The 25,641-nt window shown below is 45.6% G+C and overlaps 1 protein-coding gene across 5 annotated transcripts in view; it reads left to right on the top strand.

Moving 5' to 3' along the window:
• The first annotated feature begins 7,226 nt into the window (after nt 1–7,226).
• The window catches only part of LOC126266947 (protein tincar), a 531,342-nt gene continuing 512,927 nt past the window's right edge, over nt 7,227–25,641 (top strand). For 2 of the 5 annotated variants that reach the window (XM_049971658.1, XM_049971655.1), the window contains exon 1: nt 7,227–7,426. The gene's annotated coding sequence lies outside the window, so the exon portion shown is untranslated. The remainder of the gene's footprint in view (nt 7,427–25,641) is intronic. The other 3 variants (XM_049971657.1, XM_049971656.1, XM_049971659.1) reach the window with 2 other exon arrangements.

The raw sequence follows: 25,641 nt of genomic DNA, 5'->3' as shown, positions 1-25,641 counted from the left end.
ATCGCACAATCAGCTTAACAGCTCATGCATCGAAGCTACTTACAAGAATAATATACAGAAGAATGGAAAAGAAAATTGAGAATGTGCTAGGTGACGATCAGTTTGGCTTTAGGAAAAGTAAAGGCACGAGAGAGGCAATTCTAACGTTACGGCTAATAATGGAAGCAAGGCTAAACAAAAATCAAGATACGTTCATAGGATTTGTCGACCTGGAAAAAGCGTTCGACAATATAAATTGGTGCAAGCTGTTCAAGATTCTGAAAAAAGTAGGGGTAAGCTATAGGGAGAGACGGGTCATATACAATATGTACAACAACCAAGAGGGAATAATAAGAGTGGACGATCAAGAACGAAGTGCTCGTATTAAGAAGGGAGTAAGACAAGGCTGTAGCCTTTCGCTCCTACTCTTCAGTCTGTACATCGAGGAAGCAATGATGGAAATAAAAGAAAGGTTCAGGAGTGGAATTAAAATACAAGGCGAAAGGATATTAATGATACGATTCGCTGATGACATTGCTATCCTGAGTGAAAGTGAAGAAGAATTAAATGATCTGCTGAACGGAATGAACAGTCTAATGAGTACACAGTATGGGTTGAGAGTAAATCGTAGAAAGACGAAGGTAATGAGAAGTAGCAGAAATGAGAACAGCGAGAAACTTAACATCAGCATTGATGGTCACGAAGTCAATGAAGTTAAGGAATTCTGCTACCTAGGCAGTAAAATAACCAATGCCAGATGGAGCAAGGAGGACATCAAAAGCAGACTCGCTATGGCAAAAAAGGCATTTCTGGCCAAGAGAAGTCTACTAATATCAAATACCGGCCTTAATTTGAGGAAGAAATTTCTGAGGATGTACGTCTGGAGTACAGCATTGTATGGTAGTGAAACATGGACTGTGGGAAAACCGGAACAGAAGAGAATCGAAGCATTTGAGATGTGGTGCTATAGACGAATGTTGAAAATTAGGTGGACTGATAAGGTAAGGAATGAGGAGGTTCTACACAGAATCGGAGAGGAAAGGAGTATGTGGAAAACACTGATAAGGAGAAGGGACATGATGATAGGACATCTGCTAAGACATGAGGGAATGACTTCCATGGTACTAGAGGGAACTGTAGAGGGCAAAAACTGTAGAGGAAGACAGAGATTGGAATACGTCAAGCAAATAATTGGGGATGTAGGTTGCAAGGGCTACTCTGAGATGAAGAGGTTAGCACAGGAAAGGAATTCGTGGCGGGCCGCATCAAACCAGTCAGTAGACTGATGACAAAAAAAAAAAACCTTCACGAAAGCTCAATTCACACCGACGGCAGAAAATCCGCCACGTGCGTAAACGCGCATTTGGTAACGTACGCCACTATTTGGGCGACGACGTTTAAGCTACCATTGGCGCCAGTGACAGCCGGCGGTCACACAGATAACGGCCAAGGCAGATTTATCGCTCGTTGTTTTCTGCTTAATGCACAAGCTCTAATTTACTTCAGTGGACTACTGTTGGAAAGATGGTGACGGTCAATCAAGCGCGGCGGAAAAATCAGGTTTGTTTGTAATTGACCTTAAGGACACACAAAGAATGTGTCACGTCTTATACACGAAGATTTCGACAGGTATTCTGTGATAGCTCCGGCAGGTGCATGTATTCTGTTTCGTCCTTCTTTGGGAAACATTAAGTGCAACTAAGCATCTCTCTAAGTGACACCTTAGTAACTTTGAAACAAATTCTCCTTAGGTGAAAAAGAAACTTAACATATGTCACTGGGGAAACGTGTGGTTGGAGGTGATAAACGCCAAATTACGGTTATGAAATCAGCCACTCTAGCGAAACAAGTGACGTTTAGCCGGTTAAGAATAGGACGCTGTCCACTGATAGTTCCCTCCCCTGGTAGGATGATTCACATGTCAGTGAATCTTGTGGAACTTCGTTTATGGGGCAACAAATATTTAAAGACATGTGTTTCGTATGCTGAGTTAAGGACAATCCTTTGCTTCGCTGTAGACCTGTCCATCATGGTAACTGACAATGACCACAACAACGAAGGTCGTGAAATGTCGAGACTCCTACCTAAGGTGTTGGGGAGATGATGTAAATGAGCTCTGCGTGGATGGATAGACGCTTGTTTTTCATTAACTGGATAGTCAGCCATATATAATAGACAGTTTTAGCATTTTTATTCAGCTGAGTCTCGTTTACCAAGAAGAATCTCATGTCGGGATAAGTAGTTTTATTTGACTACAATGACACCAGTGAAAGGAAGCACTAACAGATGCGATTTTTTTTCAAGTATGCTTCATTTTTATCCAAAGATAATCTGCCTTTTAAGCATTTTTACTCGGTTTTTCAGAAATATTTTATAGGGCAAAATAACGTATTTTTGCCTGTAGATACATTAAACTCACGACTAATCAGCCATCCAGCAAGGAAACAATAATTAGAATATTTTAAGTGGCACAGTATGTTATGTCATAAGGGCTTTTTTCAAAATAACTGGAATATCTGAATACATGAAAATATAACCCATAAAGTGATTTTGTCAGTGACGGACTACATGTATATAGTTTGGTAGTCCTACATCCTAAAAAAAACTGCTTGTATGTGTTTCTGGGAAATCAACGCAGCAGTTTTGCTTGTGAGACAGACATTGTTGAAACTGTAACATGTACACGACGATATCTAGCAAAGGAGCTAATGGCCAGGTTGCCGGGAACCCGAAAACTAACATCACAAATACCATTAATATACGTTAACGAAGTGTATTAAAAAAATATTCTGCAAAGATTTTATTTGTTCGTATACATTATTGTTATCCCCTTCACAATAATGTTCCAGACTGAAGCGCCTAGAACCGCTCGGCCACAGCGGCCGGCTTTGTATTCCCTACTTCGCAGACATGCCTAGGACAGGTCGCATACCATTGGTCCTCTATATTGTTGACACGGCATTCCTTTCCGTATACAAAGATGGGCGTCGAAATGGCGTCTGTATTTTAACGGATCCAAAACACAGACCATCATCGCCGGAAGACCAGTGCCAATAGCACTGAGCTGAATCAACAGTAGGGGAAGGGCTGTACCTTGGGCCAGCATACCCCCGTACCTGGGAGTAATAACTGACAGTCGACTAGCATGGAAACAGCTTGGGGACGACATCGTCAGAAAAGCAAGGGAAAGAGATCAACCGCTTCATTTCATCCTCAGCGTACGGACAACGCTGCCACCATATTTTGGGGTAACATTATACCGCATACCGTTGGTCGCATTCGTCGAATACGCCACAGTGATGTGGAGCAGGGCATCGTAGCCATACGCATCACGCCTGCAGCGCCTCCACCACAGGGTCTTCCGTCTAGTGATGCACTGCGCGACACTTTCCGTCCGCCAACCTGCCCAAGGTCACGCAAGTGCCTCACTTCAGACGTATCGCCAGGCGTCGCCGCTCTTTTATTCGCTTTCAGTACAGAACCACAAACTGCGACATTTACGTACTGACGAGAAGTGTTGATGCTTTTAAACACAACTAGTTTGAATCATAACTAAGAAACAAAATGCAAACAGTTGTGCTGAATAATTCAAACAATGTTGGAAGGAGAGAAAATTTTAGTAGCTGCGGATAAATTACAAAGGGAGTGCCTCAGGGTACGATTTTGGGTCCGCTCTTATTTCTTGCATAATTACTTTCCACTTAACATTCAACAAGCAGAATTGGTAAATTTTGGTAACAGCACTTTTGTTATAATACATCCCATTAGAGAGAAAGCAAAAGAAGAGCTCGATAATGTTTTTCAGAGAGTTATTGAATGAAAATGGATTCCCCCTAAATTTCGAGAAAACACACTATATTCACTTCTGTACAACAACTGACGTAGCACACGAACAGAAGTCTTTAGAATGCTCCAAATTTTTGGGAGCCCACACAGATGAAAACCCGAACTGGGAGAAACATATTACTAAACCACTAAGGTGCTCAAACAGTTAAGTTCACCTACTTTTGCTCTTCATATAACTGCCAGTCTTGGAAACGGACGAGTCAACCTCCTAACATATTTTGCTTATTTGCGCATAAGAATATCTTATGGAATAATTTTGTGGGACAAAGTAACACTTAAAAAGAAAGTGTTCATTGCACAATGGCGAGCAGTGACAATAATAGGTGGTGTTAACCTGCAGTCGTCATGTAGGTGTTTCTTCAAGGAGTCAAGTATTTTACCTGCAGCAACATAATACAAATATTTGTTAATGAAATTCGCCATAAATGTTTCATCTTGGTTTTATCCAAACTACGAGACTAGAGGAAAAAGACTAGAGGAAAAAAAACCTTTATTACCGTTATTAAAGGTATATGTGCGCCAGAAAATTCAGTATGCAGCAACAAACATTCTTGATCGTTTGCCCAACAACATAAAACGTGTGCCACGTAGCAAAGTAAGTTTTAAATAAATCTGACCTAAAAATATTTATCCTGGACGAAACAAATTAATAGCCTGTAAAAAAGAGGGAAACTTAGGTTTTAAGTGTAGTTGCATGATAAATACCAAAAATAATATCTTCATTAATATTAACACAAATAGTGTTTACACAACCTGTTAACTGGCACGTTGCACATCATTTCTATAAAAGAGTCCACCTGCTTAACTAAGTGGTAACGTGATTGTCTCTCATGCAGCCGGCCCGTGTATGATCCCCGGGCGGGTTGGAGATTTTCTGCGCTCCTGGACTGGGTGTTGTGTTGTCCTATTATCATTTCATTCTCATCTACATCTACATGGATACTCTGCAAATCACATTTAAGTGCCTGGCAGAGGGTTCATTGAACCACCTTCACATTTCTCTATTATTCAAATCTCGTATAGCGCGCGGAAAGAATGAACACCTATATCTTTCCGTACGAACCCTGAATTTCATCGGCACGCAAGTCGCCCAATGTGGCGCGACTGAAATAAGACTTGCCCTTGGCAGCCGAACTCCCCAGAATGGGGCCAACAATGCCGTACGATCATTCATTTTTTTCATAAAAGAATCGTTTAAATGATCTATGGAACACGTAAATAACTATCTGCATAACTCCACCACGTGGTCGTGGATCTGCTGTGCAACTGTTCCTAACAAGCAAGGATACCATATATTCGACCCAGCCGGGAATCGAACCCGGGCCCAGAGGATTGACAATCCATCACACTGACCATTCAGCTACCGGGGGCGGACAATCCTGCTACAATGTGAACCCAGGATGGCTTGTCATGAAGAGCAACAAAACGGGCCGTAGAATATCATCGACATATCACTGCGCTGTAAGGGCGCCGTGGATGACAGTCGAAGGGGTCCTGCTATGAAAAGAATTGGCACCTCATACCATCAGACGGCTTGTATGATGGGCGACAGATTGGTCTACACTTCTGCCCTTGGCGTCTCCAGACACGTCATCTGCCTCGAACTGAGGTCCGTACACCAGCGAAGACGTATCTGGGGCGTCTCCAGACATCGGCGGGATACCTACCTAACTGGCGCCCGCTATAGGACCCAGCAAGCAGGAGAGTTGGTCTGGGGTGCCATTTCTTTTCGCAGTAGGACCAGTTTGGCTGTCATCCGCTCCACCCTTACGGCACAGTGGTACGTTGATGATATTCTGCGCCCCGTTTTGTTGCCCTTCATGCCAAACGATCCTGGGCGCACATTTCAGCAAGATAACGTCCACCCGCAAAAGGAAGACTTTCTATTGTCTTCGTGTTGTATTCGTGCTTGCCAAACCCTGCTTTTGCCAGCAAGATCGCCGGGTCTCTCACTAATTGACGGTCCTCCTTGTCAATTGGAGACAATTTGGCACGACATTCCTCAGATGGACATCCAATAAATCTCTCAGTCTATGTCAAGTCGAATGACTGCTTGCACAACGGCCATAGGTGGACCAACGCATTATTGACTTGTACAATGTGTTTAGCTGTTCCCTTCTACATCTACGTCTACATCCATACTCCGCAGTCCACCATACGGTGCGTGGCGGAGGGTACCTCTTACCACAACTAGCATCTTCTCTCCCTGTTCCACTCCTAAAGAGAACGAGGGAAAAATGACTGCCTATATGCCTCTGTACGAGCACTAATCTCTCTTATCTTTGTGGTCTTTCCGCGATATGTAAGTTGGCGGCAGTAAAATTGTACTGCAGTCAGCCTCAAATGCTGGTTAAATTTCCTCAGTAGCGATTCACGAAAAGAACGCCTCGTTTCCTCGAGAGACTCCCACCCTGAAGCATTTCCGTAACACTCGCGTGATGATCAAACCAGTAACAAATCTAACAGCCCGCCTCTGAATTGCTTCTATGTCCTCCCTCAATCCGAGCAGTACTAAAGTATAGGTCGTATTAGTGTTTTTTAAGCGGTCTCCTTTATAGATGAACCAAATCTTCCCAAAATTCTACCAATGAACCGAAGACGACTATCCGCCTTACCCACACCTGCCATTACACGCTTGTCCCACTTCATATCGCTCTGCAATGTTACGCCGAAATATTTAATCGACGTGTCTGTGTCAATGGAGTTTTCAAACATTACAGGATTCTTTTTTCTATTTATATGCATTAATTTACATTTATCTATATTTAGGGTTAGCTGTCATTCTTTACACCAATCACAAATCCTGTCCAAGTCATCTTGTATCCTCCTACAGTCACTCAAGAACGACACCTTCCCGTACACCACAGTAAAAGTCTCACATTGCTATCCGCCCTAAGCAAAAGATCATTTATGTAGATAGAAAACAACAGCGGTCCTACTACACTTCCCTGGGGCACTCCAGATGATACCCTCACCTCCAATGAACACTCACCTCTGAATAAATCACCCAATTCTTCTGAATTAGGTCCCGTTTGGATAATTCCTCTGTGGAGTCTCGGTTTTTTTCTTAGTTTGTCTTAGTGCTCATTCATCTTAGCGTGTATTTATCCCGTCATCACCAACAGCAGAAGCGTGGGGACCAGAGACTGTAACAAGCTGTGACTCCGTCCAGAACCGAAGCTTGTATCTCTCCTGTCAGTTCAGCAGAAGTGACGCACAAGAACGAGAAGCGGCGCAGTCACCGGCCCCGAATCGGCCGGCGGCGAGAAACAAACAAGTAGCAGGCGGGCAGCTGGGAGGCGGAGCGGGCAGGTGGTTCGGGCGCGGGATGCTGCGGCCGCGACGGCAGCGCCCCTGGCGGCGGCCGCGGCAGGCGGGGACGCGGCGGGCTGCTGGCGGCCAGTGCGAGTGTGAGCGGGGCGCGCCATGGTCGCCTCTCGACCCTCCGGCTGCCCGCCCGATCGATAGGCGCCGTCGCGAGCCGCCGCGTCTGTGTCGTAGCGTAGCGTAGCTTACCTTAGCGTACCGTGTGGTGTCGTGCGAGTGCCAGCCGCTGCTGTCCGCTGCTGCAACACGTGTGCCGGCTGCAGCCCAGGCCGCGGTAAGTGACGCGCCGAGCCGCTCAGGAACAAGTCTGACACGACATCCACGTGACAGCGGCCAACGCGATTCCTCACCATCAGATTAGTGCCGGGACTGGGCGGGCACTAAAAATCTGACCAGTTGTGCAGTCTAAATTTATATAGGCCAGCTTTTCTCTTGACGATGTGTCTATCGAAGCTTTGAACCATAGTGGTGTTGTCATCAAGTGACAGTATCTGAAGATGCTCGTGTCTGAAGAGTTTCACTGGTCATAAACCAAATAACGTGCGACCTGTGGCGAGTTATCTGTACCTTAAATGAAAACACTTAACAGTGCCTCCCCAACCCTCACCCATTACTGGCGATCCCCTGAAACCTTGGTACTGGTGACAGACTGATCTGTAGCGTAGCCACTTGGCGGCGTTTGTGTCATATTTAATTCACTTTGCCATATTTTACGTAGTTATCATTATAAAAACAGAAACTGGAAAATAAGTACAAAAAACCTTTATTAGATAATTGACAACTCTCCGACGAGCATTTTGCTATTCATTATGTAGAGCGTTCATTGTACATTAACGACAAGAAATACAAGACAGTCACTACTTTTACCGAAAAACGAGACAATTAGAACGAAAATTTACCTCTGCCTCCCGTACGAAAATATGCCTTGACTTTATGAAATGCTGAATAATTGTTCTGTCGGAGAACCGTGTGATTAAAAAAATTATCCTTTTCTATTCTTTTATTAACTTCTCCATGACCCCGGTTTTATTTCAGCTGTGATCTACAGCAGTTCTCAGATCATTGTTGCAGTGCAAGTAGTGTATCACAGAGGCGCATGCGCACTCATAAAATTATGTCGGGGAAACTTTAGTTGACAACCGAAATCTGCAGTTATAGCGGCGATTCAGTGAATATTGTCCGATTAGAAGAAAAATAAAAAAAGATGTACTGTTACAAATGATGGTATAATCTAGTGTTTTACAAGTGGCTGTGTGTTAAACATTATAAACAATAAAATATGGCTGTTCACAGTCCGCTGTATTGCGTCTTTTGATGATGTAACGTGTGCTGTACAGCAGTGTTATGCGTGCTGTTCAGTGACTAGCAAGAAGGGTATTTACATTTGAAACAGCAAGTGCGTACACCTCGAGCGTAGCCATATATACACAGTGACTGGTATTAACTTGATGAGCTGCATTTTGTTGTCTTAATCTACTGGCTCGTTGCGATACCAGTTCTGCAATCGCTTGTTAGCTGCACTTAGGTGATAGGCTGATACTTAATAGTTAGATTTCAAAGTTCGACTGTTTCTAATGGAAACTGGGATAAGTGTGTTTCTGTTACTCGCATACTTAACAAAAGGAAACAGAATCTACGTAATAGGTAGTGATCATTTCGCCACTTTTACCAACGAAATTAGTGTAGATTGCAAATATTTTTTTAAATATTTCATGAAGGACTAGTTTCCCTGTTTGTCATAATCATTAACTAGTGATGCATGAAACGAAAAAAAGAATTCGGTCTACTCAGATATAACTAGTAAAACTTGGATACTATGATCTAGATGGCTTCCTTGTTTCCCCCTTTTACTAGTGTCTGGACCGTCCAGATCCAAAATCCTGCACGCCAGAACCAAAGCGATGCTGCCTCGAAGCAAGATTTGACTTCTGAACAAGCTACATCCTCATTGTTTATCCTCTTACATAACATGACCTAATATTTACATTCCTCTTTATCAATGACACCTCTATGAAGACATGCAGCAACGACGACGAATACAATAGTTAAGTTCCCGGCCCTGAAACCCAATATAATTTTCTGTTTAGTATCATCCCGCTAACATCTACGTCCAGACATAATGTGCTGCTTGTGCAAGAGACGAACCTCTTTCTTTTTCACTTCATACAGTGAGGTATTTTGCAGATTTTCTGAAGGCAGCCACACCTCCTTCACCTTGGCATAAAGACGCTGATTCAGCGGAGACTGCCGGAGGCTTTCAGTGCGGCCGTGGCTGCTTCCTCGCCTTTCGGTGGCACTGTTAATCCGCGCCGCGTCTCCTGATTGGACTAATTCCCGCAGCAGCCTCGCGCGCGGGGACGGATTGACCCGAGTCCCCCAGGGAAGGCGACAAATCGATTCCGCAGGATAATTGGACGGAGCCTCAAAGAAACGTGATCCTCCCTGTCGCCGGGTATAGTTAATTACTTCTGTCGAGAGCAGCTCACGGAGAAAATTCCAGGGGAACTGAAAGAGTAGCTCGTCTCTTTGCGAGTCCAGACCGCGTCCTCTCGAGTTCTCGCTTGAAACGCATCCTGATGGAACGTTCATGGCGCAACGGTCCAATCAAAGAAACTGCGGACATGAAAGAAATGTAAAAAAAACCTTCATGCACTATTTGGAAAGCAGAAGGCGAAATGTATTCCGTACGGAGGACAACAGATGAGCATGATTAAGAACTAACCTCCAAACTAACACTGATTTAGCGTACAGCAGAGTGGAATCGTATGTAGGTCTCGTGCGGACATTTTGTTTTATCACGAGCGCAACGTTACATGGTCGCTTACTACATCCGATCGAGTGCCGGGAGACAGAGAAGCTACCTTGTGAAATGTTATTGTAGACACATGTGGCTGTTATACAGATGGGTCCAAAAAAATGTATCCAGTGTTTAAAAGTCCGTAATTTGCAAAATAATTGACGGACTTGTCTCAATTTTGGTGAAAGCGTAGCTAAAGTGCAACTTAAAGATATCACTGTAGGTGTTCGAAATGGTCACCATTAACATCCACACACAAACGATGCCGCCGAACTGCAGCACGAACTACTGACTGCAACGTGTTCAGTTGGATATTTGCACATGAATATAGAATGGATTCCCGAAGTTCATCCAATGTGCGTGGCTTTTGTCACTAAACAACGTCCTTTAGTGTTGCCCACAGGTAAAAGTCCAGAGGAGTTAGGTCTGGGGAACGTGGTGGATACTCCACAGAACCTCTACAGCCTGTCCATCTTCTGGTAGATTTTCGTCGAGATACGCCCTAACACGATTTTGGTTGTGGGATGGGGCACCACCTTGTTGAAAGTAAACTCTTCCGTCTCCGTACGAGTCTCGGATGGCAGGTAAAGTGGATGTCTGAAGCTTCTGAAGGTACACCTCATCGGTAACTGTGCCGTCAAAGAAGATTGGCCCAATCAAGCCCCGGTAAGACAACCCACACCACACATATACTCCTGGCAAATTCACGACTTTGTCTACATGGACGTTCTGATTTTCGACGGCCTAGTAGATGCAATTGTGGTGATTTACTGTACGATCGAGTTTGAACTGTGCCTCATCAGGCCACACAATCATCTCTGCAAACTCTTCATTGTTGTGCACCATGTTAGTAAACCACTCGCAGTACTCCATTCTACGATCTGGGTTGTCCTCGTTCATTGCGTCTAGCACTTCCACTTTGCTGTCTTCAAAATTCGCCGAATACTAGAGCGATTCACTCCAGTTTCACCGGCACACTGTCTCACAGTCTTCTGTGGTGAGCGAGTGAATTGTTATAACACACGACGGGAGTTAGCTGGACTTGTTACTGTTACAGGTCGTCCAGATCGTTGTTTGTGTGCATCTTTAACACAGCCTTCGGCTTCAAATTTGTCTCGAATGCGACGAATCGTTAAACGTGTCGGCGGCTCTGTTTGATACTCATTTCGCCATTTCCGTTGAACATCATTAATGTTTTCGTACTTAAAATACCACTTCAAAACTGACTTCCTTTCATCGAATGTAAGCCCTGCGCCAGCCATGTTTACTCGAGTAACTAGGTGCAACTAAGAACAAAACACTATCTGGCGATTGTCATATGACAAAACAAAACAACGCAATACAACGCTTGTGTGGCGATTGCCGGAACTACAAACTATTACACTACCAAAGATGAGACAACTCCGTCAGTTAGTTTGCTAGTTATGGACATTTAAGCAGTGGATACATTTTTTGGACCCCTGTGTATAAAGATAGAACAATCAGGCAGAATGAAAAACGACTTAGGAAGTCAATAGGTGTACGGCCGATTCTTGAGTTTTGTCCATCAGTGAGAAATCCTTGCCAGGTTGGAGTAACAGAAAGGCTAGATAAGATTCAACTGAGAGCTGCACGTTGCGTGGCGGAACTGGTTAGTCGACACGAGAGGTTTACGGAGATGCTAAACGAACTCCTGTGGCAGACGTTAAAAGAGAGGCATTGTGTATCGCGGAGAGGTTTGTTATTGAGTTTTCGAAAGAGTACGTTCCCGGAAGAATCGGGCGATCACCCGCATGCGTCTCGCGAAATTACCACAACGAGTAAATAAGGGAAATTCTGTCATACGTAGCTTTACCTGCAGTCGTCCTACAGACGCGTCTTTCGTGAATGGCACAGGAAGCAGAGAGAAAGACGTTTCCAGAGTACCCACCGCCACACGGCGTAAGGTGGCTTGCGGAGTAGAGGTAAAAATTATTGGGCGGGGATGCACTTGGCTGTATGTAGGTGTGGATATGAGTGAGATCTTGTGTGTGTGTGTGTGTGTGTGTGTGTGTGTGTGTGTGAGAGAGAGAGAGAGAGAGAGAGAGAGAGAGAGAGAAACAGAGAAACAGAGAGAGAGAGTGAGAGACAGCGAGTGTGTTTATTAACGTGCGCCACTGTATCACTTTGTCATCTGTATGTGCTATTGACTTTTTTTTTTTTTTTTTTTTTTTTGGAGAGAGGAGGAGGGCTTTTCGTATCTAGCTACTCCACTCTGTCATCATAAAACACCACATATTCCGATAACAGTACAACATTTTGAATTCCCTCCGGATGAGGCGAACTGGAATATTCCGCATCGTTGACTAATCCAGACTCTCGCCGTGTGACGCTTTACAATACGCAGGATTCAATGGCACTGAAATAAGACTTCCTTCAGGAATAGGCGTTAACTTTATCTTCACCACTACCTGGATTCTTTTGAGGTACCACATCATTGAATTTCAAAAATGGTCATTTGCTCGTGGTATCTGGAAGCAGTAATCCCATGTGACATTAACTGGCAAAAGTATCGAAGTGTCCTCTAGTTAATCAAGCACAGCGTATGATATACGTTGCACCTAATATTCCAAGGACATCCTGTTTCCAAACTATTTGTGTAACAGCTTGAATGACGATTTAACCACGTTTATGTGTACAAAACAGATGCTTATAATTTTATTTTTTACAATCACGCGAAGTTCTGGATATAAAGTCGCCTCGCTGGTTGTAATTCTGGGGATGTGAAGTAGAGTGCGTGTTAAGAAGCAACAGTGCACTACAATCTGCCACAAACCTATAACGACCTGTTGGTCAGAAAAGGGTGCGTAGTACAGAAATTTAGAAACGTATATCTGTGTCCATTTCAGACAGGTGCGAATTTCAGAGCACGTGGACATAACTAACAACATTAAAAATGAACGGATTCGCCCATCAGGCGACAAAGACGGAAAGAAGGTGCGAGGCCGGAGCACGAGTCCTGTAGACTACGTGTAGGTCTGTTGATATGAGCATTGCCCACGAAAAGTAAGTCCCTACTCGGCGCACAGTTTTACTCTGAAAGGAAGTTCAAAACACCGCTCACTCCGCTGCAGATTGAGTTGTAAATTCTGGAGATTACTCATTTCTTCTAGCGACTAATAGGAGTTTCCGTTTGGGACGTCCATAGTGACATATCGGTTCTCCATTTCCTTGCCGCTTTTTTGCGTTACTACACTAATGACGCCGATGAACAGAGCCGTCTATTAAGTAGCGAGCGATGTCTTCGTTCGACAGGCTCAAAGGCGGTCCACATGTGGAACAAGCAGTCCACCTTTAATCGCAGACTGCTGCTCACCATATCCGACATCGTTTATACACTACTGGCCATTACAATTGTTACACCTAGAAGAAATGCACATGATAAACTGGTATTCATTGGACAAATATATTATACTAGAACTGACATGTGCTTACATTTTCATGCAATCTGGGTACATAGATCCTGAGAAATCATTACCCACAACAACCACCTCTGGCCGTAATTACTGCCTTGATGCGCCTCGGCATTGAGTCAAACAGAGCTCGGATGGCGTGTAAAGGTGCAGCTGCCCATGCAGCTTCAACACGATACCACAGTTCATCAAGAGTAGTTGGCTGGCGTATTGTGACAAGCCAGTTGCTCGGCCACCATTGACCAGACATTTTCAGTTGGTGAGAGATCTGGAGAATGTGCTGGTCAGGGCAGCAGTCGAAATTTTCCGTATCCAGAAAGGCCCGTACAGGACCTGCAACATGCGGTCGTGCATTATCCTGCTGAAATGTAGGGTTTCGCAGGGAACGAATGAACGGTAGAGCCACGGGTCGTAACACATCTGAAATGTCACGTCCACTGTTCAAAGTGCCGTCAATGCGAACAAGAGGTGACCGAGACGTGTAACCAATGGCACTCCATACCATCACGCCGGGTGATACGCCAGTATGGCGATGACGAATTCACGCTACCAATGTGCGTTCTGCGCGATGTCGCCAAACACGGATGTGACCATCATGATGCTGTAAACAGAACCTGAATGACGTTTTGCCATTCATGCAGCCAAGTTCGTCGTTGAGTACACGGTCGCAGGCGCTCCTGTCTGTGATGCTGCGTCAAGGGTAACCGCAACCATGGTCTCCGAGCTAATAGTTCATGATGCTGGAAACGTCGTCGAACTGTTGGTGCAGATGGTTGTTGTCCCATCTGTTGACTCAGGGATCGAAACGTGGCTGCACGATCCGTTACAGCCATGCGCGTAAGATGCCTGTCGTCTCGACTGCTAGTGATACGAGGCAGGGCGTTTCGTATTACCCTCCTGAACCCACCGATTCCATATTCTGCTAACAGTAATTGGATCTCGACCGACGCGAGCAGCAGCGTCGCGATACGATGAACCGCAATCGCCATAGGCTATAATCCGCCCTTCATCAACATCGGAAACGTGATGGTACGCATTTCTCCTCCTTACACGAGCCATCACAACAACGTTTCACCAGGCAACGCTGGTCAACTGCTGTTTGTGTATGAGAAATCGGTTGGAAACTTCAGCACCTTGTAGGTGTCGCCACCGGCGCCAACCTTGTGTGAATGCTCTGAAAAACTAATCATTTTCATATCACAGCGTCTTCTTTCTGTCGGTTAAATTTCTCGTCTGTAGCACGTCATCTTCGTGGTGTAGCAATTTTAATGGCCAGTAGTGTATGTATGTATGTGTGACGCGATCCCTGCAGTGCAACGCAAGCCCCGCCGCGCAGTCTGAGCTGAGCGTGGCGCGTGCTGCGGACACCGCATTAGAGCCGCCGCTGGACCGCAGCCAGCTCGCACGGCGGCGCCTGCCAAGCCGCACCCCTCTGCTGACACAGTCGCGCACGCACCAGCTGTGCGTTCACTATGTACCACTTGTTACCGAACCGTGAGCGGCCGCTACTACGGGCCCCTTCGCGAAGTAACCGCGCTTTGCAGTGGTGTGCGGAACCAATAGCCCCGTAGAATGGCTGCCATCACCACGTGGCGCTCCGACCCATTGTAGCAGGTGGTGAATCGGATGTTTCCCTCGTTTACGTGAAAACATATATTCGCTCGTCGGTCGAACTTGCGTGAGAAAGTAGATATGAACAGCTTATATTAGGTTAGTTCAAAAGTACGTGGCATTTTTGTTTTGCATGTTGAAAATTTGGAAATTTGTGGTAAGTTATATAACAATACCTTCACTAACAGTTAATTAGTTCAAAAATTATCACGTCGTGCACTCAAAGTATGATCTCTTCATTGCGCAACTAAAAGGTCTTTAATGTGACAGGTATTGCTACATCAATTGATTACAGTCAAGAAAATTAACAATTATATCACTTTCTTGTATTTGCAATCCAACGACGATCTCGCTCTGGCTTTGGCTTGTAATTGAAAACGTTGTCTAGGTAGCATGACTATCGCTGGTGGTGTGAAAGTCACTCGGATGTTAATTACGCCGACTTGAAGAACTTACGAAGACAATCTTTCAGGATTAATTTGGTGATATATGTGTTTCATTGCAATGTGCTTCATACTTTTTTAAACAATGGTCACTTGAAAATACACTCCTGGAAATGCAAAAAAGAACACATTGACACCGGTGTGTCAGACCCACCATACTTGCTCCGGACACTGCGAGAGGGCTGTACAAGCAATGATCACACGCACGGCACAGCGGACACACCACGAACCGCGGTGTTGGCCGTCGAATGGCGCTAGCTCCGCAGCATTTTTGCACCGCCGCCGTCAGTGTCAGCCAGTTTGCCGTGGCATACGGAGCTCTATCGCAGTCTTTAACACTGGTAGCATGCCGCAACAGCGTGGACGTGAACCGTATGTGCAGTTGACGGACTTGGAGCGAGAGGCGTATAGTGGACACGCGGGAGGCCGGGTGGACGTACCACCGAATTGCTCAACACGTGGGGCGTGAGGTCTCCACAGTACATCGATGTTGTCGCCAGTGGTCGGCGGAAGGTGCATGTGCCCGTCGACCTGGGACCGGACCGCAGCGACGCACGTATGCACGCCAAGACCGTAGGATCCTACGCAGTGCCGTAGGGGACCGCACCGCCACTTCCCAGCAAATTAGGGACACTGTTGCTCCTGGGGTATCGGCGAGGACCATTCGCAACCGTCTCCATGAAGTTGGGCTACGGTCCCGCACACCGTTAGGCCGTCTTCCGCTCACGCCCCAACATCGTGCAGCCCGCCTCCAGTGGTGTCGCGACAGGCGTGAATGGAGGGACGAATGGAGACGTGTCGTCTTCAGCGATGAGAGTCGCTTCTGCCTTGGTGCCAATGATGGTCGTATGCGTGTTAGGCGCCGTGCAGGTGAGCGCCACAATCAGGACTGCATACAACCGAGGCACACAGGGCCAACACCCGGCGTCATGGTGTGGGGAGCGATCTCCTACACTGGCCGTACACCTCTGGTGATCGTTGAGGGGACACTGAATAGTGCACGGTACATCCAAACCGTCATCGAACCCATCGTTCTACCATTCCTAGACCGGCAAGGGAACTTGCTGTTCCAACAGGACAATGCATGTCCGCATGTATCCCGTGCCACCCAACGTGCTCTAGAAGGTGTAAGTCAACTACCCTGGCCAGCAAGATCTCCGGATCTGTCCCCCATTGAGCATGTTTGGGACTGGATGAAGCGTCGTCTCACGCGGTCTGCACGTCCAGCACGAATGCTCGTCCAACTGAGGCGCCAGGTGGAAATGGCATGGCAAGCCGTTCCACAGGACTACATCCAGCATCTCTACGATCGTCTCCATGGGAGAATGGCAGCCTGCATTGCTGCGAAAGGTGGATATACTCTGTACTAGTGCCGACATTGTGCATGCTCTGTTGCCTGTGTCTATGTGCCTGTGGTTCTGTCAGTGTGATCATGTGATATATTTGACCCCAGGAATGTGTCAATAAAGTTTCCCCTTCCTGGGACAATGAATTCACGGTGTTCTTATTTCAATTTCCAGCAGTATAATTCTTGAGACTCATTTTTCACAAAAATTCACATCTCCAAAACAGTACTTCATCATACAATTTCACAGCCGTTATTCCGTTAATAAAACTCACAACATTCTTCGCTGTCCACAACTCAGACTCATCTTCATTTCCAACACAAAGTCAAGACTGATCATATTCAACACAAAAACTTGACCAATCTGTACGCTTCCGAGCCATAAGTCACAAGCCAGCTTCAAAGATAACAATAAGTACAAAGATATTCACACTAGATATTATATCGATTTCAACACTCAAAATGTCGACTTACCTACATATAAAAATGAAACCAAATTTGAATAGAGTGAAAAATATAAGACATTACGTAGAAAAATATTCATTAATGTACGGTATCTAAAAATTGGGTTGACGGGTGGTAATGGTTTCGCAAATAAAGAACCGTTACAGTTCCTATGGGACCAAACTGCTGAAGTCATCGGTCCCTTGGCTTACGCATTACTTAAGCCAACGTAAACTACCTTACACTACGGACAACACGCACAGACCCATGCCCCGGGGAGGGCTCGAACCTCCGACGGGGAGAGCCGCGCGAACTGTTTCAAGGCGCCTGAGACCACGCGGCTACCCCGCGCAGCATGCATGCAGATATTCCGGTTGTTGTCAATGGTAATTTTTTGTTTGTAGTTCACTGTCGCTATTTGAGTTAACATATTGTCATTTTACCATTTGGAGGAAATGATTAGAGCTGTGGACGCAAGTAAATTGAGTGCCAGGTGGAGAAATCGGAACATTTTCGACAAATTGTTCTGTTCGAGTTCATTAGAGGGAAACAGCAGCGGAGGCAGCCAGAAATATTTGTGTCGTGTGTGGGGGCACTGCCATTGGACAGAGCACGGCAAGAAAAGGGTTTTATCGTTTTAAAGAGGGTCGTTTTTACATTAGTGACTCTCCACGTTCAGGGAGGCCATCAGGGTTTGATGAAAATCGTTTAAACGCGTTAATTCGCAATGAATCACTTCACTGTACTCGAGAACTGGTAAATGCGATAGGCTGATCATTCCATCATCGTGCAATATCTGCATGCCGTGAGGAAGGGTCAAAAATCGAATGTACGGGTACCGCATGCTCTAAGACAAAATCACAAAAATCAGCAGGTGCTTATATGAGCGTCTCTGTTTGTCATGAATTGGCTCGTCCTGTGTCGTTACTGGTGAAGAGAAATTGAGTCTTTATGCTAACATAAGGAAAATAAAGAAATTGTTGATCCCAACAAAGTAGCAACTCCCCGTACTTGAACTTGCGAGCAACCACAAAAGACAACGTTAGGGATCTGGTGGAACAACGAGTGTTTCGTGTAGCACGAATTGCTTGCTCGAAGTGTAATCAACACCGGTGACATTTATTGTCAACAACTGAAACAACTTGCAGACGCGGTCCAAGAACAACGGCAAGAAAGACTGTGCGAAGTGATGCTGCTTCACAATAACACCAGCCCGCACTCTGCTAGACTGACAAAAAACGCAGTGCAGGAGTTGGGTTGGGAAGTCAGACCGAACCCACCTTATTCACCTGATATTGCACCCTCAGATTTTTCACCTTTTCCGCTTGAACAACCTTGAAGGAACTTCCTTTCCAAATGAAACCGCGTTCCGATCATGGCTCGACGAGTTCTTCGCCTCAAACCACGTGATTTCCACATTCGCGGAATCTAAAAGTTACCCCAGCGTTCACTGACTTCTGTAAATAGTGCAGGAGAATTCAGTCTTCATGACTGAAGTGTCTACTGTGTGTATGTGTTGTTATCAGGTCCCGAGTACGAATGTGAGTACGCCATACAGTTTCAATCTGCCAGGAAGTTTGGTATTTGTTGTGTTTATTAAACTTATATAAATAAGCTACGAGACTAATGATGCGCAAACAATGGTTCAGCCCACAGTGGATAGATCATGCCTCTACGTGTTCGCCACACAGAATTTCTTTTGCCTGTGACGCAGACACAACAGGGTGGGTGCAAGCGCGTGATTGCTACGAATTAGATTTGTGCAAACTTATAAATTGGTGTAGCGAGAAACCGTCTTTAGCTGGGATATTGATTGTGGTGTCATTGTGAACAGCTTGCGTAACATTGCTAGGACCCAAAATTGGTTTAAATTGAAAGTTGCAAAATAACGAAAGATGTCCTCTCACACGCCTCATAAACACGCCCGAATTACAGAAAAACCGAACTCAGCGGAAATCTCTCGTCGAATGGAATCCAAAAAGTTAAAAAAAAATCCAGTGACGTTCGAATTCGAGAGCTATACAGCAGCATCGAAAAGAAAAGGCCAGCGCAAAGCGAATATGTTGTAAGTCCATCAGGCATAACACCGCACAGTATTGTATCGAGCCCACCGAAGCTCATGTGACGTATGCCTGTGACCCGCTTCAGTGGCTTTCTATTTGATGAAAGACGCCACTGCTGATCATGCTGATCGATGACGATTCGATGCACAGAATTAAACAATCCTCGGCACACTTGTTCTACTTCATGAGCTGCATTTCGCAACCAATAAATTATGATCAGAGTCCACATCTATCTCTGGCAATGTTTTGCAATTTTAAATATGGTTTCGATATCTCTACCTTAGCAATATGTAATAACTCTCGATGGTCTAACTCCTAATCCTCACGTCGTGTATCCCTTATGTTAGAAACAATTATGACGCAATAGTAAGTCCCGCACTAATGTCAGATTTCATTTGGGGAGTTCTCTGCCGCGCCGGTTTAAATTACTGCATGTCAGTCAATGAGTGAGTCGTGATATTCTGCGACGCATATGAAGCCGATGTTATTGTGTTCAGCGTGAATTACTATCAAAACTTTTGCAACGCCTAAGCTAAGCGCATGCAACACACATGCGAGCAAGAAGTCGTTTATGGAAGGAAGCTAAGCTGAAGCTTACGAACAAGAGAACACTTAGTGATCTTATAAATTGAGAGTCTGAAAAGCTACAGAATGATGCAGTTCAAATGAAGGTACAAACAATATTGTCTTTCAGCTGCAAAATAAGTAAGGGGTCAATGACATTTAATGTATGTACTATGCCAATAAAAGGACAATTTTTAGGGTCCTACAAATGGTTAAAACCATTTTCGTGGAGCCTTTATATCCGCATGTCTGTCAGTCAATCCGGATACTGTTAAGGGTTGGCATGTTTAAAGTAGCATTTTAATCACGTGTTAAAACACGGTTTAACACACTTTCTAAATAAAACGTGCCTTTGTTGTGTTGTTGTTGTGGTCTTCAATCTAAAGACTAGTTTGACACAGCTCTCCGCGATACTCTATATTATGCCAGTCTATTCATCTCCGAGAGACTACTGAAACTTACGTCCTTCTGAATCTGCTTATTATATTCATTCCTGTATCTCCCTCTACGATTTTTACCCCCCCACGCCACCCTCCAGTACTAAACTGATGATCCCTTGATGCCTCAGAATGTGTCCTATCAACTTCTAGTCAACTTGTGCCACAAATTCCTCTTCTCCTCTATTCTATTCAGTATGCCCTCACTAGTTACGTGATCTACCCATCTAATCTTCACCATTCTTCTGTAGCACCACATTTCCAAGGTTTCTATTCTCTTCATGTCAAAACTGTTTATTGTCCATGTTTCTCTTCCATACATGGCTACACTCCACACAACAGAAACTCTTTTACTGCCATTGCCAGTCTACATTTTATATCCTTCCTATTTCGACAATCATCAGTTATTTTGCTTCCCTAATACCAAATCTCATCTACTAGTTTAAGTGTCTAGTTTCCTAATCTGATTCCCTTTACATCGCCTGGTTTAATTCGACTACATTCCATTATCGTCGTTGTGCGTTTGTTGATGTTCATTTTATATCCTCTTTTCAAGACACTGTCCATTCCATTGAGCTGTTCTTCCAGGTCCTTTGCTGACAGAATTAAAATGTCATCAGCAAACCTCAAAGTTTTTATTTCTGCTTCCTGGACTTTAATTCCTACTTCAAATTTTCTTTTGTTACCTTTACTGCTTGCTCAATATACAAATTGAATAACATCGGGGATAGGTTACAACCCCGTGTCACTCCCTTCTCAATCACTGCTTCCCTTTCGTGCCCCTCCACTCTTATAACTGCCATCTGGTTTCTGTACAAGTCATAAACAGCCTTTCGCTCCCTGTATTTTACCCCTGCCACCTTTAGAATTTGAAAGAGAGCATTCTAATCAACATTGTCAAAAGCTTTCTGTAAGTCTACAAATGAGAAGACATAAGGTCGATATTGCCTCGCGAAATCCTACATTTATCCTGAATCCAAACTGACCTTTCCCGAGGTTAGCTTCCACCAGTTTTTCCATTCTTCTGTACAGGATTCGTGTTAGTATTTTGCAATCGTGGCTTATTAAACTGTTAGTTCGCTAACTTTCACATCTGTCAGTACCTGCTTTCTGCGAAATTGGAGTTATTCTATTCTTCTTGAAGTCTGAGGGTTTCTCGCCTGTCTCATACATCTTGCTCACCGGATAGAAGAGTTTTGTCAGGGCTGGCTCTCCCAAAACTATCAGTAGCTCTAACGGAATGTTGTCTACTACCAGTGGTTTTCTTTTATAGTTTTACAACTTGTTATAGTGTTTTAATCAATGTTTAAAGAAATATTTTTTTTCATTTTCACGTATTTTTACGCTGCTACGGGGTAAATCACACGTGAGAGGGAGTGGGGCTCTCACCATGTCTCGCCAAATGTCACTAGGGGGTAAGAGGTCCGTGTTTTTAAGAAAACCTCTCACGTAAATAATGGATGTCCCTCCAGCTCAGCCTTCGACCATGGCGTCGGAACACACGCCTCTTTCCCATCCGATACCGCTGGGCCTCGTGACGTGCTAGCCGTCCCTATACCTGCGCTCATCTCACCTGTCAAAGTCCGTCAGACAGCTGGCCGCCCACACCCGACCTGTCAGATTCAAACTGCCCTGCGGCAATCGAGACGGCTGCTCGTTACGTCACACAATATGAAACCTTCCCGCATCTAAACGTTTCCAGAAATAACTCCAACCAGTTGCCTTTTGTCATTCTACAATTCTTATTTACGTGACCGGTTTCAAATCACCTCGTGATTCGTCATCAGATGGAACATATTTAATGGGACCGATCGCAGTGAATAAAACTGAAAAATCAGAAAAGGTGATGTTGCAGTTGTTTCTGGACACCTTTACACACCAGAGTCGCACTGTACCACACACACAACGCATAAAAGTTTTATTTCCCGCATCTGCTGGTCTGTTGCAATTAGAGAGCCTACTACCATGCTTCTTAAACCAAGTGTTAACATTGATGATATACTCTACAAACAATAAGCCTTTCTAGGGGATAAACGCAACATATACACTACTGGCCATTAAAATTGCTACACCACGAAGATGACGTGCTACAGACGGTAAATTTAACAGGCAAGAAGAAGATGCTGTAATATGCAAATGATTAGCTTTTCAGAGCATTCGCACAAGGTTGGCGCCGGTGGCGACACCTACAACGTGCTGACATGAGGAAAGTTTCCAACCGATTTCTCATACACAAACAGCAGTTGACCGGCGTTACCTGCTAAAACGTTGTTGTGATGCCTCGTGTAAGGAGAAGAAATGCGTACCATCACGTTTCCGACTTTGAAAAAGGTCGGATTGTAGCCTATGGCGATCGTGGTTTGTTGTATAGCGACATTGCTGCTCGCGTTGGTCGAGATCCAATGGCTGTTAGCAGAATATGGAATCGGTGGGTTCAGGAGAGTAGTACGGAACGCCGTGCTGGATCCCAACGGCCTCGTATCACTAGCAGTCGAGATGACAGTCATCTTATCCGCATGGCTGTAACGGATCGTGCAGCCACGTGTCGATCCCTGAGTCAACAGATGGGGACGTTTGCAAGACAAGAACCATCTGCACGAACAGTTCGACGACGTTTTGCAGCTGCATGGACTATCAGCTCTGAGACCATGGCTGCGGTTACTCTTGACGCTGCATCACAGACAGGAGCGCCTGCGATGGTGTACGCAACGACGAACCTAGGTGCACGAATGGCAAAACGTCATTTCTTCGGATGAATCCAGGTCCCGTTTCAGCATCATGATGGTTGCATCCGTGTTTGGCTACATCGCTTTGAACGCACATTCGAAGAGTGCATTCCTCATCGCCATACTGGCGTATCACCCGGCGTGATGGTATGGGGTGCCATGGGTTACACGTCTCGGTCACCTCTTGTTCGCGTTGACGGCCCTTTGAACAGTGGACGTTACATTTCAGAGTTGTTACGACCCGTGGCTCTACCCTTCATTCGATCCCTTTGAAACCCTACATTTCAGCAGGATAATGCACGACCGCACGTTGCAGGTCCTGCACGGGCCTTTCTGGATACACAAAATGTTCGTTCTGTCCTGGCCAGCACATTCTCCAGACCTCTCACCAATGGAAAACGTCTGGTCAATGGTGGCCGAGCAACTCGCTCGTCACAATACGCCAGTCACTACTCTTGATGAACTGTGGTATCGTGTTGAAGCTGCATGGGCAACTGTACCTGTACACGTCATCCAAGCTCTGTTTGACTCAATGCCCAGGCGTATCAAGGCCGTTATTATGGCCGCAGGTGGTTGTTCTGGGTACTGATTTCTCAGGATCTATGCACCCAAATTGCGTGAAAATGTAATCACATGTCAGTTCTAGTATAATACATTTGCCCAATGAATACCCGTTTATCATCTGCATTTCTTCTTGGTGTAGCAATTTTCATGGTCAGTAGTGTACTTACTTACGTGATGTAAACTCTTCGTAATTGATTGAAGTACGGAAAATTACTCCGTCCAGTTTGTGTGCCGTTTACTACCACAGATTCGAAATATACAAGGCGCAATCGCATAAGTGTGACCACCACCTACGCTTGCCGTCAAGGTGTTGTAACCACTCACAAACGGCAGGTGGCAGCACTGGCAGTGGAGGGTATACAAAGCATGTCGGGAGATTGCAGAAAACAGCGCAGTCGTTGTCGTAATGCGAAAACGGAGCGATTTATCTTACGTCCAAAAAGACATGATCATTGGCTTTCGGGTCAAAAGTGAAAGCATTTCCGAAGGGAGACCGTGTTGAAGTGTACCGTGCGTGGTAAAATGGCACTCTGCAAATCCGGCACCGTGGCAACCCTGATGCACCACGCTCCAGAGATGAACGACGGCTGCCGAGATGCGTGCGGGCGAATAGATGTGCAGCTACTGAGCATATGACCGCCCAGGTGGACCAAGGTGCTACCAACACCGTCCCCGCAATGACAGTTCAGCGAACGTCGCTGCGAAGGTCCTCCGCAGCAGGTGCCTGGTCCATGCACCTATGCGGGCTGCTTTTCACCGGCGACGACGGCTGGATTTTGCACGTGTATATCGCAACTGGACGTTCGACGAGCGGCGACAGGCGGCGTTTTCAGATGAATCACATTTTATGCTCCACCCGACAGATGGCCGTTAGCATATACGGTGTGAAATGGCTGGCAAACACCCTGTATGCGCCAAGTCTGGTGAATCTTTCCATGGCATTCCCTGGGTGATCTCGCCGTTCTGGAAGGCATAGTGGATCAACACAAGTACGCATCTATGCTTCGGGACCATGTCTATCCCTATATACAGTTTGTTTTTCCTCGGCACGATAGCATCTACCAGCAGGACAATGCAACATGTCACACAGCTGGCAGTGTACGTGCGTGGTTCCAAGAGCAGCAGGATGAGTTTACCACACTCCCCTGAACCCCAAACTCAGTGGATTTAAATCCAATCGAGAATCTATGGTATCACTTCGATTGGGCTGTTTCCGTCATAGATCCTCAACCCAGAAACGTAGTGCAGATGGCCACTGCACGGGAGTCGGCATGGCGCCACAAACCTGTCAATACTTTCTGGATGCAGATTGACTCTCTTTTTTGTGTCGTCTCGTTGTTACTGTATGCTTCTACCATGGGGTGCAAGGAGAGGATATAGTTTGGTGGCCGGTATCTTCTACAACAGACCCGCCAGGATAGCCGAGAGCGCTAACGCACTGCTTCCTGGACTCGGGTAGGCGCGCCGACCCCGGATCGAATCCGCCCGGCGGATTAACGACGACGGCCGGTGTGCCAGCCAGCCTAGATGCGGTTTTTAAGCGGTTTTCCACATCCTACTAGGTGAATACCGGGCTGGTCCCCACGTCCCGCCTCAGTTACACGACTCGCAGACATCTGCAACACATTCACACTATTTCTCGACTTACACTAGACGCAGACAGCTGGAGTACACTGCTTCCGTCCTGAGGGGTATGGGGTGGCGGCAGGAACGGCATCTGGCCACCTCTTAAAATTAACCATACCAAATCCGTACTTAACCTTGCAGACCCTACGGACAATGCGGGATCAAGGCATTAACAAAAGAAGGAGAAAGAAAGATCCTCTTCTGCGACACAAACTGCACACATGTATTAACAGGATTCTTTAATCATAAGAATAGAAAGCTACTTATCTTTAAGCTAATGTGTTGTGGTACAAGCTCTTCCGTAACAGTCCACATTGGCCTCACTGCTGGTGAAGTACAGTTCCCGCTGTATGCACTGCTCTCATCGCCAGGTACTGACTGACTCTCTTTGTGACTGGGCTGACTGACTGCAAGTGACTGATTAGGACCACCGGTCCG

This window comes from Schistocerca gregaria, chromosome 4, assembly GCF_023897955.1.
Source record: "Schistocerca gregaria isolate iqSchGreg1 chromosome 4, iqSchGreg1.2, whole genome shotgun sequence".
In the NCBI taxonomy this organism is placed as follows: Eukaryota; Metazoa; Arthropoda; class Insecta; order Orthoptera; family Acrididae; genus Schistocerca; species Schistocerca gregaria.
This window is presented reverse-complemented; position numbering and strand designations above follow the sequence as displayed.